General features: G+C 45.2%; 1 pseudogene; it reads left to right on the top strand.

Moving 5' to 3' along the window:
* Nucleotides 1-299: 299 nt before the first annotated feature.
* The window catches only part of LOC142558289 (uncharacterized), a 30,938-nt pseudogene continuing 20,101 nt past the window's right edge, over nt 300-11,136 (top strand).

Raw genomic sequence — 11,136 nt, 5'->3', positions numbered from 1 at the left:
GAAGCACGGAACGCGTAAACCGCTCCCGTTTGGGTACCGACACATCCACATTGAAATCACCGACAACAACAGGAATTGTGTCATCTCTGCTAATTCACGAAAAGTGAGTAGGCATGAACCTTACGGGATTATGAGCCATTCCATTTTTTGCTTGCAGAAGTGAGTGTGAATGCTTACGGGGTATGAGCCATTGATAATGATAGTTTTTGTCCACGGAGGAGCAAAATGCACGGAACCTTAGCAATATACAGCTTCGCTGTGGAAAGTGACGTCACTTTTTTGGTGCGCAGACTTTCGCCATGTGGCTGATGGACGAGGAACACTTGGAGGACCATTTGATGTTCGTGACAAGCGTCATCCTCAACGTCAGCCTCGTGATGGTCCTCACGTTCGCCTGGCTCGAAGCCGATCTGGAGTTGGCAGGATTGCCTTGGCTGTTGGCCGGTCTCGTGGCTATTCTGCTTGCAGTGCAGAGCTGCACCTGAATGTCCCTCGCGCTGTACAGTCTGTGGTACGTGCAGCAGCTCAGACACGAGCTGCTAACGGTGGTGAAGTAGGTCACTTTCTAATTATCAGTGGCAGTTTCCTTTCCAACAATTTCTGGGTGAATCGCGAGGTGGTTGCGTGCGACATGGTTTTAGACGCAAAGGATGCTTAAATTAAGAAGACACAAAAAGCACTAAATATATTTTTACAAACGAAGTATTCATTCCTAAGTCGGTTTTTGTTAATTTCGCGCTAAAGTGCTTTACTACTCGAGACAATGAGGACTAAAATTGATTTCTTATTCGCTCCGACACGTAGAGGCCCGTGCGTCGGTGACATCAGCAATTTCAAAGTATGGTCTGGTTTTTGCATCATCGGGGCGCTGTACAAATAAATGTAAACTTGCTACACTCTAAAAACTAGGGAGAGTATCGGAGGAGTGAAGCGGCCGATTTACTCTTCAAAGCGTTGTTTTACTTTCGCAAAATGTCGAGTGGAGTGAAATGCATTGTTCACTCCGTCACAAAGGACAGGGTGAAATGTGCTTTTCACTCTGTCCTTCTGGGAGAGAATAGAATGCCCGTTCTACTCTTGCGGCAATAGAGAACAAAACGTAGGGTAATCTTCTGCTTCAACTGTAGGAGGCTGGCCCCGAACATGGCAATGTATCACTCACGCACACTGAGCAAAAAACACACCATTTTGCTTCTAAGAGAACAGGCAGCCACAGTTCACAGGGACGCGGAGCGAGCGCTCTACTTTTTCACTCGGAGTTGCTCCACCGCGCGCGCGCTCAACATCGCGGAACAGCACAGCACCGGAGAAAGATGATCCGTCCAACGAGGAGTAACGAAGGCCATCCAAGGGAGACCGTGTGTCAGTCAGCGATCTCGCGTCGCCGCGGAAACACGACAGTCGTTCGTCATTCGTTGGATATAACAACAAATCCACCACGGTAAGTGAATGCTAACTTATGTCTAGGGCACATTCTGCGTATATGACATGCTACCGCCAGGAAGTCGTCGCGGCGCTTAGCCGACGCGATTGACAACGCACTAGGCAAGCGCGCTGTGTCTCTCGATGTCAATCGAAAAAGCCAGTCGTCGCGATAACTGCATGTGATTTTAACACTTGCCGCTATCCGTAAGAGCTTTGAAAATGGCAAACGCTGCCAGAACCATGGTATGCTCAATAAGACGTGAGGCGAGAAGACGCTTAAAATGGTTTGTCCACCAGCCCATGATACCGAGCCTATGCGAAGCGTGCGTTTGGTGTGTTTGAATTTATTCAGTTTGGAAGTCTACTGTGTACGGAACGCTGTTAAATTAGGAGTCACATAACAGAAGGCGTCTTTTTGCTGGCGGTATGCTTTCGTTATAAATAAGCCGCACGCTTGTCGGTTTCTCGCCTATGGGCAATCTGCGACCACTGAAGTTACGTGCAGCACCAGTGCCAGTTAGAAACTTTGCCGCAGGCGTTCACCTGCATGATGGAAGAGGTCAATTGTGCGCGTTATCTTGAACTTATTGAAAACGTGTGAGGAATCCATGTTTTATGCTGAATAAATAAACCCCATATAAGCGATCTTGCGCGCGACAGCTACAAGCGATGCGATGGAGATGGCTGTCGCGTTCGCTCGTCGCCTACAAGTCGTACTCCGTGCGAGCGACAATTTTGAGCGACGTCTCCCCGGTGTTGCCGATATCAGGGCTGCAAAGTACGCGTCGAAGCTAGCGTGACGCGTGCTTTAGTAACTGAAGTTGATGCATTTTGCTATAAAAAGTAGCATAAAATATTTCCGAAGGTCTTGCAGTAGGTTGTTATCCTTGCACGTATAAAAATGCAATCGTTTGCTCGTTCCGCGCGACAATCGGTAGCACTTGAGCGATGTACAACCGCGAACACATCTGTGTACAGCGCGTGAGCAGCCGGCCTTGCTCTGCGGGGCAACGCCTTGCGGCAGTTGTGGGGTCTGACGAGGTGTGCCAAGGAGCACGCGCGGCCTAATATACATGCAGATCGGCGCACCCTGCTTTAAACCAGAAATTATGTTGGTAAGCGGACGTGTTTTGCCGGTTCTGCGCGTTACCCGAGGGCGCCGTCTTACTACGCGCGATGACGGGAATTGCGCAGGTGAGTGATAACGCGTGTGATTCTGTCACGGCACTTGATATGAAAAACTATGTTTTCACCAATCCCGGATAATGTTATCGGCCAATGAAATGACAACATCGCATGCGTGCTGCCTATATTAGACATAGAAGTCAAACCTTTGCGCAGAATCTATTTGCAATTAAGGGCTCCCCAACTCACAGCGGATGAACGACGCGCTATTGCTATTATGGTGCGCACAATATCCCAAAGAGCGTTATGCGCAGCTACCCGGCACCCTATGCGCACCGTTAACAGGGTCCTTTAGGCAGTTTATTATGAACGACGAATTATGATGCTCCCCGTGCAAGTCGACAGCGGATGACATCAGAATATGAGGACCGCTTAATCGTGGCAGCAGCTGTGACCGACCTTACCTCAGCGCCAGAGAAATAAGGGACGAAGTTGGACTCGGAAATATAAGCCTTGCGACAATCAAGAGACGGCTTCACGTAGCCGGTATAAGGAGCAGAGTATCAGCGCAAAAAGTGATGCTGGATGAAATACACCGCAATGAGCGACTTGAATTTGCGTCTGCGGTGGAGTCCTGGTGCCCGAACAACTGGCGCGCGATTGTGTTCACGGATGAGGCCTCGTTCTGCACCCGTTGGGACCAGCAGAGGAGGGTGTGGCGTCCGTGCAACTGCCGGTATGTCACGTATTCCTACCGTTGTTACTGGCTGCGAACGCTGGATAGTTCCCTATTTCTTTCAGGAACACCATTGCTTGAAAATTAAAGCGTCTTTTGTGTAATCTCAAGCTTCTAAGCAGTTACGACATCTAATAAGAAAATATTTAACTTCAGCATTGCAATTAATACTTTTCTTTCTTCCTGCATGGTCTCAGAGTTCGCCTTACTCAGCGAAGTTTTAATTGACATTAAGCACTTCCCTTTGTTTTTATTGTAACATGGTCCATTCTGATTTACCAAAGGATGTCAACGCAATAGCCGTTAGTTTAATGCATATGTCGATGACATATCTCCCGCAGGTACGACTACCGCTATGTCTTGGGTACTCGTTCAAGCGGGCGCGCCACTGTTCACGTGTGGGGCGCGGTCAGCCACACAGGTTTGGGACCATTGCATCGATTTTTAGGGAAGATCACCTCTGAAACATACATGGACGTTTTGGAGACAGTGCTCATTCCGCATGTTCTCGATAGCGTCTTCCCGGATGGACATAACTGGCTACAACAGGACAACGCACCAATCCACACATCAAAGGCAGTGCAGCAGACGCTGGACAATTTAGGTGCCGCAAGGCTAAAATGGCCTGCAAGAAGCCCTGATTTAAATATCATAGAAAATGTATGGGGTATGATGAAGTCAAATCTAGCCAAAAAAGCAGGTCTAGCCGCAGTAACCACTGTCGAGCTTTGGTTAGGTATTAAAGATGAGTGGCACCGTCCCCGACAGCTGCCAGATCTTGTGAATCAGCTGTACGACTCGCTTCCCAAGAGGATTGAAACTGTGAAACAGAATCGTGCAGGACCATTTTCTATTAGAAAATAGGCGCTATTTCTCGTTGCATATTCTCGCATAAATAAACGTTGATCTTTTTCTCAGTGTTTCCATGTTTATTTTTAAAAAGTACAAGTCGTCGTGTAACCCTACTGATCCAACGAAGCGGTCATTGCTGCTCTAATGCCTATGGTATTGAGCATAATGCAGTTTTCTCCAAAGAACGACAAGGGAGCCACAGAAAGACGGGGATTCGCAGTAGTCCGCAGCGGCCTAACAAGGGGAACCTCGGGAGGGAGGCAAAGTTTAAACCACGATGCCCCTTGTGGAAGCGTTGTCCGTAGGCTGAAGCTTCTCTTCTTCGGCAATGGCTGAACACACCACGTCCTCTAATAAATAATGTTGAGCCAAAATACAAAATAACGCATTATCTATAAGTCCCAAGGGCAGGCAGAAGACGGCATCAAAAAATTAACGCCTCAGTTTTCTTTTTACGCCGTTATTGGCGTTATCATTTTTTCGTATCACCGCTTAATCGGAACGGCCAGAAAGCACGCATAGCTTGTTGTGAGAGTCAGGCGCGTGTATCAGCTGAAACGCGTAATACTTTGGCATGGCGATACCGAGAGCGCCCTGAGGAAGCGTACATATTCGGTTAAACAACGGCCCTTTTCAACGTTGCGACTCGTGCAGTGCAGGTCTGCATGTATATTAGGCCGCGCATGCTCTTGGGCACAGTGCGTCAGATCTCGCAACTGCCGCACGGTGTCGCCCCGCAGAGCAAGGCCGTCTGCTCGCGCGCTCTACACAGACGTGGACGCGGCTGTACATCCAGTTCCGGCTTCGCGCTATTGGCTAGTCGCTCATAGCACTTCCGGGATACGAGCGACGATTTCTAGATTTCCAGAACCGAGCCATCTGTTGAAGCGACGGCCCGTTTTGTCGCTCGAAGCCGTCGCTCGTCGCCTTCGTGCACTAAATCGCTCTCACGGTGTTTATCCCTAAGACTGAACTGTTTTTGCTGATGTATTGAAATGGTAGGACTATATGTCTGATTTGATGTATCCTGTTACGGTTTTCGAGCACTGTGCGAATCTGAAAGGATGCTTATGTCTACGAACTCGGTGAATTGTCAAGCAGCGAGCTACGCATCCGTATCGAATATAACGGCTGCTGTGTGGAACTACAATTGCAGGGGTACTTTGCATACGCTTATTGTTTTGGACCGGCCTGTGCATTGCTAATTTGAGTTGGCGTTTCAGAGTTATGTCATATGAACAGCTAAATCACCCTTCCTCTGGGGGTTACAAGCGTAATGTGTGCACCTTGCTACTGCATGGCATATCAAAATGTGTTTATCGCTTTAATATCTTAGTGGAGAAATAAAGTATCAAAATAAAGCGTTGCTTTAATTCCATGTTACCAGTCGTCTGTCGTACACAAAACAAAGAGTTGGTCTAATAAACTAATAACTGCGGTCTAACTGCAACTTTTACATGCCTTCAAGAATGTAAAATGCTAGATTTCAAACTGCAGCAGTAGTCGAGTCTGTCAAAAAAACTCCATTGCGCACCTCATAAATGAAAATTAGTTCATGCCTTTTAGTAAGCTTAGATGCAGGCCGCAGTGAACTTTCTTGTTATTATTGAAATGTGAGTAAGCTTGCCATAACAAACCCGCCGTGGTTGCTCAGTGGCTATGGTGTTGGGCTGCTGAGCACGAGGTCGCGGGATCGAATCCCGGCTACGGCCGCCGCGTTTCGATGGAGGCAAAACGCTCAAACACCCGTGTACTTAGATTTAGGTGCACGTTAAAGAACCCCACGGGGTCAAAATTTCCGGACTCCTCCACCACGGCGTGCCTCATAATCAGAAAGTGGTTTTGTCACGTAAAACCCCATAATTATTATATTGCCATAACAAGCCTTGTTGCTCTTTCTTATAGGCACATCCAGTCATATCCACTGAACTGGAGGACCGTATTTTCATCCCTACTGAGCATCATGTTTGCCGATATGATCCTCAAATTATGGCTTGAGCAGTGGCACAACCAGAGATGGTGCGGGGGGCACACTGGTCAAGTGCTTAGGATGTGTCAAAGTGGTGTTTGAAACACACCAGCCTAATGACAGACTTATGACATCTGACAATGACCAATATACTATTTATTAGCAGGAGTATTTTAACATTCGTGCTGAGCGAGGATGAACTGTCGGTTATTTCTTTTTTTATTTAAACCTAGAAATTGAAGTTAGTGTAGCAGTTGACTGTTGCACTCATTTAGATTTTTCGCATGCACTTCAGTAGGAAGACTAAGAGTTAAGGCTATTTTTACTGCCATGACCTTGACTGTCTTGATGTTGTTCTACACCGTGTCCTCGTTTTGACTTTTGTACACAATATTTTTCAGGCACCTGCTTTATGTAACGCAAGAAGGCAACTGCAAGAACACAAGTATGCCAAAGAGCCAGCCCAGCGCGACTTCACGTCGCGGAGAGGAGCGCACTCCAAAGAATCAAACTACATTGCCATGCAATTTGGGCGAGAAAACTAGAATATGGGTACATTAGGTGTACCTTTTGACTAAATGTAAACAAAACTTTCAATATACAGTATGGCACACTAAGATGAAAATTATCACATGCTCTAGGCAGTCATCTTAACATGGTATATTTATGTAATGTCTCTGATGGGAAGGTCAAAATCAAATATGCTCTCCGGAGAGAAACACATAGAAGCAAGTGTCATTGAAAAGTCAGAAATGTGTTAAAAAACAGCTGATTAGTTTTGTGTGAAGGGACTGCTTTTTGTCTTGTCTCTCAACTGACGTATCCATGTGATAAAAAAAAGTTGTGGTACAATGAAATTGCACATTCGTTTAGTGACTTAATACATACTTGCAACGAACACGGTACCTGTGTTCACTATAAGAAGCAACAGCTCATGCTTCGTTAGGTGCTTACATACATTTAACAGATTTAATAGCTTACATTTAACAGCACGTGAATACAAGGGCGCAAATACAAACCATTGTGATTCTGTATTTTATTTAATTATTTATTTACACATACTGCAGCCCCTGCTGGGGCTATAGCAGGAGTGGATAATACAATACAAGAAAGAAATACAATAGGCAACAAAGAAAGTTTAGGCGCAGTGTTGAGGGAGCACAGACAAGAATTCATTTAATGGGAGAGAACGGTTGGTTCCTGGTAGCGAATTCCATGTTTCAATTGTTTTAGGGAAGAAGCTATACTTAAAAATATTAGTGCGTGCAAAAATGGTGTAATGTTAAGCGCGTGATGTCTCCTACTAGAAGAGATTTTTGCAAAGGTGATATATTCATTACTGGAGAGGCGACAAGATGAGTGAATAATGGCATGAAAACATTTTAAAGAATTAACGTGTCGCTGTTCGGCGAGAGAAGTCAGGTTGAGTGAGGACATGACTGACGATGGTGAGAACTGGTGGTCATAACGTCGGTAGACAAATCTAATGGCTTTCCTCTGTATGGCCTCAACTCTGCCTATTTCGTACTGCTTGTAGGGATTCCAAACGATACTACCATACTCAAGTATAGGGCGAACAATAGTTTTATATAACAGTAATTTAGTGTCGCGCGGAGAATTAGAGTACGACGTAAATAACCGAGTTTTTGTAGAGCTTTAGTCGTAATGGAATCAATGTGCTTTAACCAGGACAGGTTAGTGGTGAACGTGAGACCAAGATATCTATATTCAGAAACGCGTTGAATTAAATTATCATTAAATCCGTAGCTGAAAAGGAACGGGTTATCTTTATTAGAGAAGGACATAACGACAGTCTTACGGAAGTTAATATTCATTTGACATGTTTCACACCATTTAGAAAATCTGAAGAATGATTCACTAAGGCGAACATGCTCAGAGGGAGATGAAATGGTGTCATACAATACGCAGTTATCTGCATACATTCGAATTTTGGATGATATCTCGCGTGGCAAATCATTAATATATAGTAAGAAAAGTAGAGGTCCGAGGACCGAGCCTTGTGGGACGCCTGATGACACATCCAGCACCGAAGAATTGATAGAGTTAAAGCTTACGAATTGAGTGCGGTGAGACAAAGAACTTTCTATCCATTTCACTAATTGAGGGTTGTTAAGAATGGCATTTAGTTTGGACAGTAGTTTTGAGTGATGTGCGGTATCGAAACCTTTGGAAAAATCTATGACTATGAATATAGCGTCAATCTGAAATCCCTATTCAGGTTAGAAGCTATGTCATGCGTGAACTCGAGAAGTTGTGTTATGGTGCTAAAACCGCGTCTGAATCCATGTTGTACATTAGAGAGGACGTTATTTGATTCAAGGAATTCCATAATGTGTTTGTATATTATATGCTCTAGTATCTTGCATGAATATAGTGTTAAAGATATTGGCCGGTAGTTAGAAAGATGCTGCTTACTACCTGACTTATGTAACGGAAGCACCTTAGCCATCTTCCATGATGAAGGTACTATGCCGGAAGTTAGTGATTTATTGAAGATAAGAGTAAGGTATCGTGAAGTCCATAAGGCATACCAAACGAGAAACAAATTCGGGATTCCATCAGGCCCTTCACTTTTCTTTGTGTCAAGGTTTAGTATAAGCTTTAAGACACCTTCTGTGCTAACTAAGATATCATTAATGGGGCAAGTCGGATGTATGTTTAGAAAAGGAGGAACAATATCATTATCGCAAGTAAAAACGGACTTAAAGTATGCGTTGAAAGCGTTGGAGATTAATAGTGAATCACTAGTCATTTCGTTCTTCACACACAAGGATGTACAACAGCTGTCACGAGGAAAAATGGATCCCCAGAATTTATGCGGGTTACTTTTCAACAGAAGCGGTAGCTGCACGCTATAAAAAAATCTTTGGCTGATTTGGTTTTTGTACAAAGATCCTCCTTCGCCTTAGCTAACCTAGCAGTGTATACGGGGTTATGGGAGTCCTTCAAGCGTCTAAGCCTGCGAACACGACGTGAAAGATGTAGTATATCTCTGTTCATCCAAGGGATTTTAGTATTTTTCTTTTCTGTTTTGACGGGAATGAAGTGTTCGATACATGACATGACAATATTTTCAAAATATGTCACGAGAACATTCACGTCACTTGATATGGCGAGTGTTTCAAAGGTGTCGAAGGCATCGGCCAATGTATCTAAAATAGAGGTGTCGTCAGCGTGATTGAAATCGCGAAATGTAGTAAGAACGAAGGATGGTTTAGGAACAATGCACGGAAGGGAAACGAGAACAGCCTTATGATCAGAAATGCCTTCTACCACTTCGCAAGTGTAGTCTTTCGCGGTGAGGTTCGAGCTAAGAAAGACCAAGTCGAAAAGAGCATTCTGCCTGGTAGGCTCGCAAGCGATCTGAGTAAGCCCCAAATTCAGGCTAAAATTCAAAAGTTCTTTTTCGAAAGAGCCATCATGACCGCATGTCGATAGAGAGGGCCAATGAATGCCAGGTGCATTAAAATTGCCCAGAGAAATAAAGTTGGAAGGACCTAGGTTGTGCATGTGCATGAACGTTTCGATTGATTGAAGCGAGTCCACCGTTGTTCCCGGGGGGCGATAGAAAGCGCTGATTACAAAATACGTTTTTTCCAAGTAAAGTTTGAACCAGGCCGACTCCGTATCTAGAGGAGCTGGAAGAACGGAAAACCTAAAATCAGACCGAAGCAAAAGGGCGATGTCGCCCCCCCCTGCTGTTCTGTCTGTCTGTGCGAATTGCGTATAATCCGGTGGAGTGAATTCCGAGTAAAAAATACCATTGTGTAGCCACGTTTCCGTGATCGCAACAACGTGAGGACAGTACGAGTGAATAAGAGATAACAAGGCAGGAAATTTATTGGTGATACTTCGTGCATTAAGATTGAGTAAACGAAGGCAATCAAGCGATGTGGGAGCTGGTCAAAGATGCCATGACGGTGATACAGTATGGCTGCTGGCATCGGCACAGTTGTTAACTAAACGCACAGGTGAGGAGCGAAAGGAATTACTGGAAGATTTTACCATTGAGTTAGACAAGTGATCCCAGTCATAGCGAATCTTGTTAATAAAGACATGATCATAGCGCATTTTTACAACAAAACTTGTGTCGCGAAATGAACCGGATGCCTCCCAGAGCTTTTTGCGAACAGATCTCACATTTGAAGACAGGCCATCGGTGAAGCGCAGATCGGAATTTACGAGTTTAGTGGCATTTTTGAAGATCTGAAGCTTTTCCTGGAAATTCAAGATCTTCATTATTACGGGGCGCCGGTGGCCTTCCCGAGGCCGACCAATCCTGTGACACCGTTCAATGGACGGACATTGCATCATCAATGTCTCAGAAAATAGCCGTGAAACATTAGCTAATAATGTTTCGAGAGTTTCGCCAGTCGGTTCATCAAGACCCTGTAGAATTATATTGTTGCGACGGGACCTGTTTTCTAGTTCATCATTCTTGGAAAGTAGCCGTGTCACAGTTGTCGAAAGCGAAGTCACCTCTGCTTGTAGTTTGGTACACAGGTCGTTGATCGCAGGGGCGTTTTCCGCTGCGGTCACGCGATTGTCTAAGTCTTCGAGAAGTGAAGAAAGAGCCTTGAAGTTGTTTTGACTGAGACATGCTTCCAATTCATCATTCTGCGTGACAAGCCTGTTCACTGTGGCTGTTAATGCCAGAATTTTATTTTGCACGTCATCAGAAACAGAGCCAGAGGCCGAAAATGAAGATTCAAGTGAAGCTAGACGGCTTTCAAAGGCCTTGAAACGGGAGTCAACGGAAGTTCTAAGATTAGCAATATCTTGCGCAATTCGGTTCTGGCCAGCGAGGAGCTGAGCAAACATATCACCAATGTTGTGAGTGTCACCAACCGCTGCTGTCGACCTATCGAGGGTAGGGGCGCATCCAGACTGCGAGTTTAGCTCTGTGTTGGCTTGAGGGTTCCTTCTAGGAGGCCCTGGGTTCGTCTCAACATCACCACTTAACAAAAGGCGACTAACAAGATGCATAAGCTCTCTCGAAATGTACGCA

The sequence above is a fragment of the Dermacentor variabilis genome, chromosome 9 (genome assembly GCF_050947875.1).
Source record: "Dermacentor variabilis isolate Ectoservices chromosome 9, ASM5094787v1, whole genome shotgun sequence".
Classification (NCBI taxonomy): Eukaryota; Metazoa; Arthropoda; class Arachnida; order Ixodida; family Ixodidae; genus Dermacentor; species Dermacentor variabilis.
This window is presented reverse-complemented; position numbering and strand designations above follow the sequence as displayed.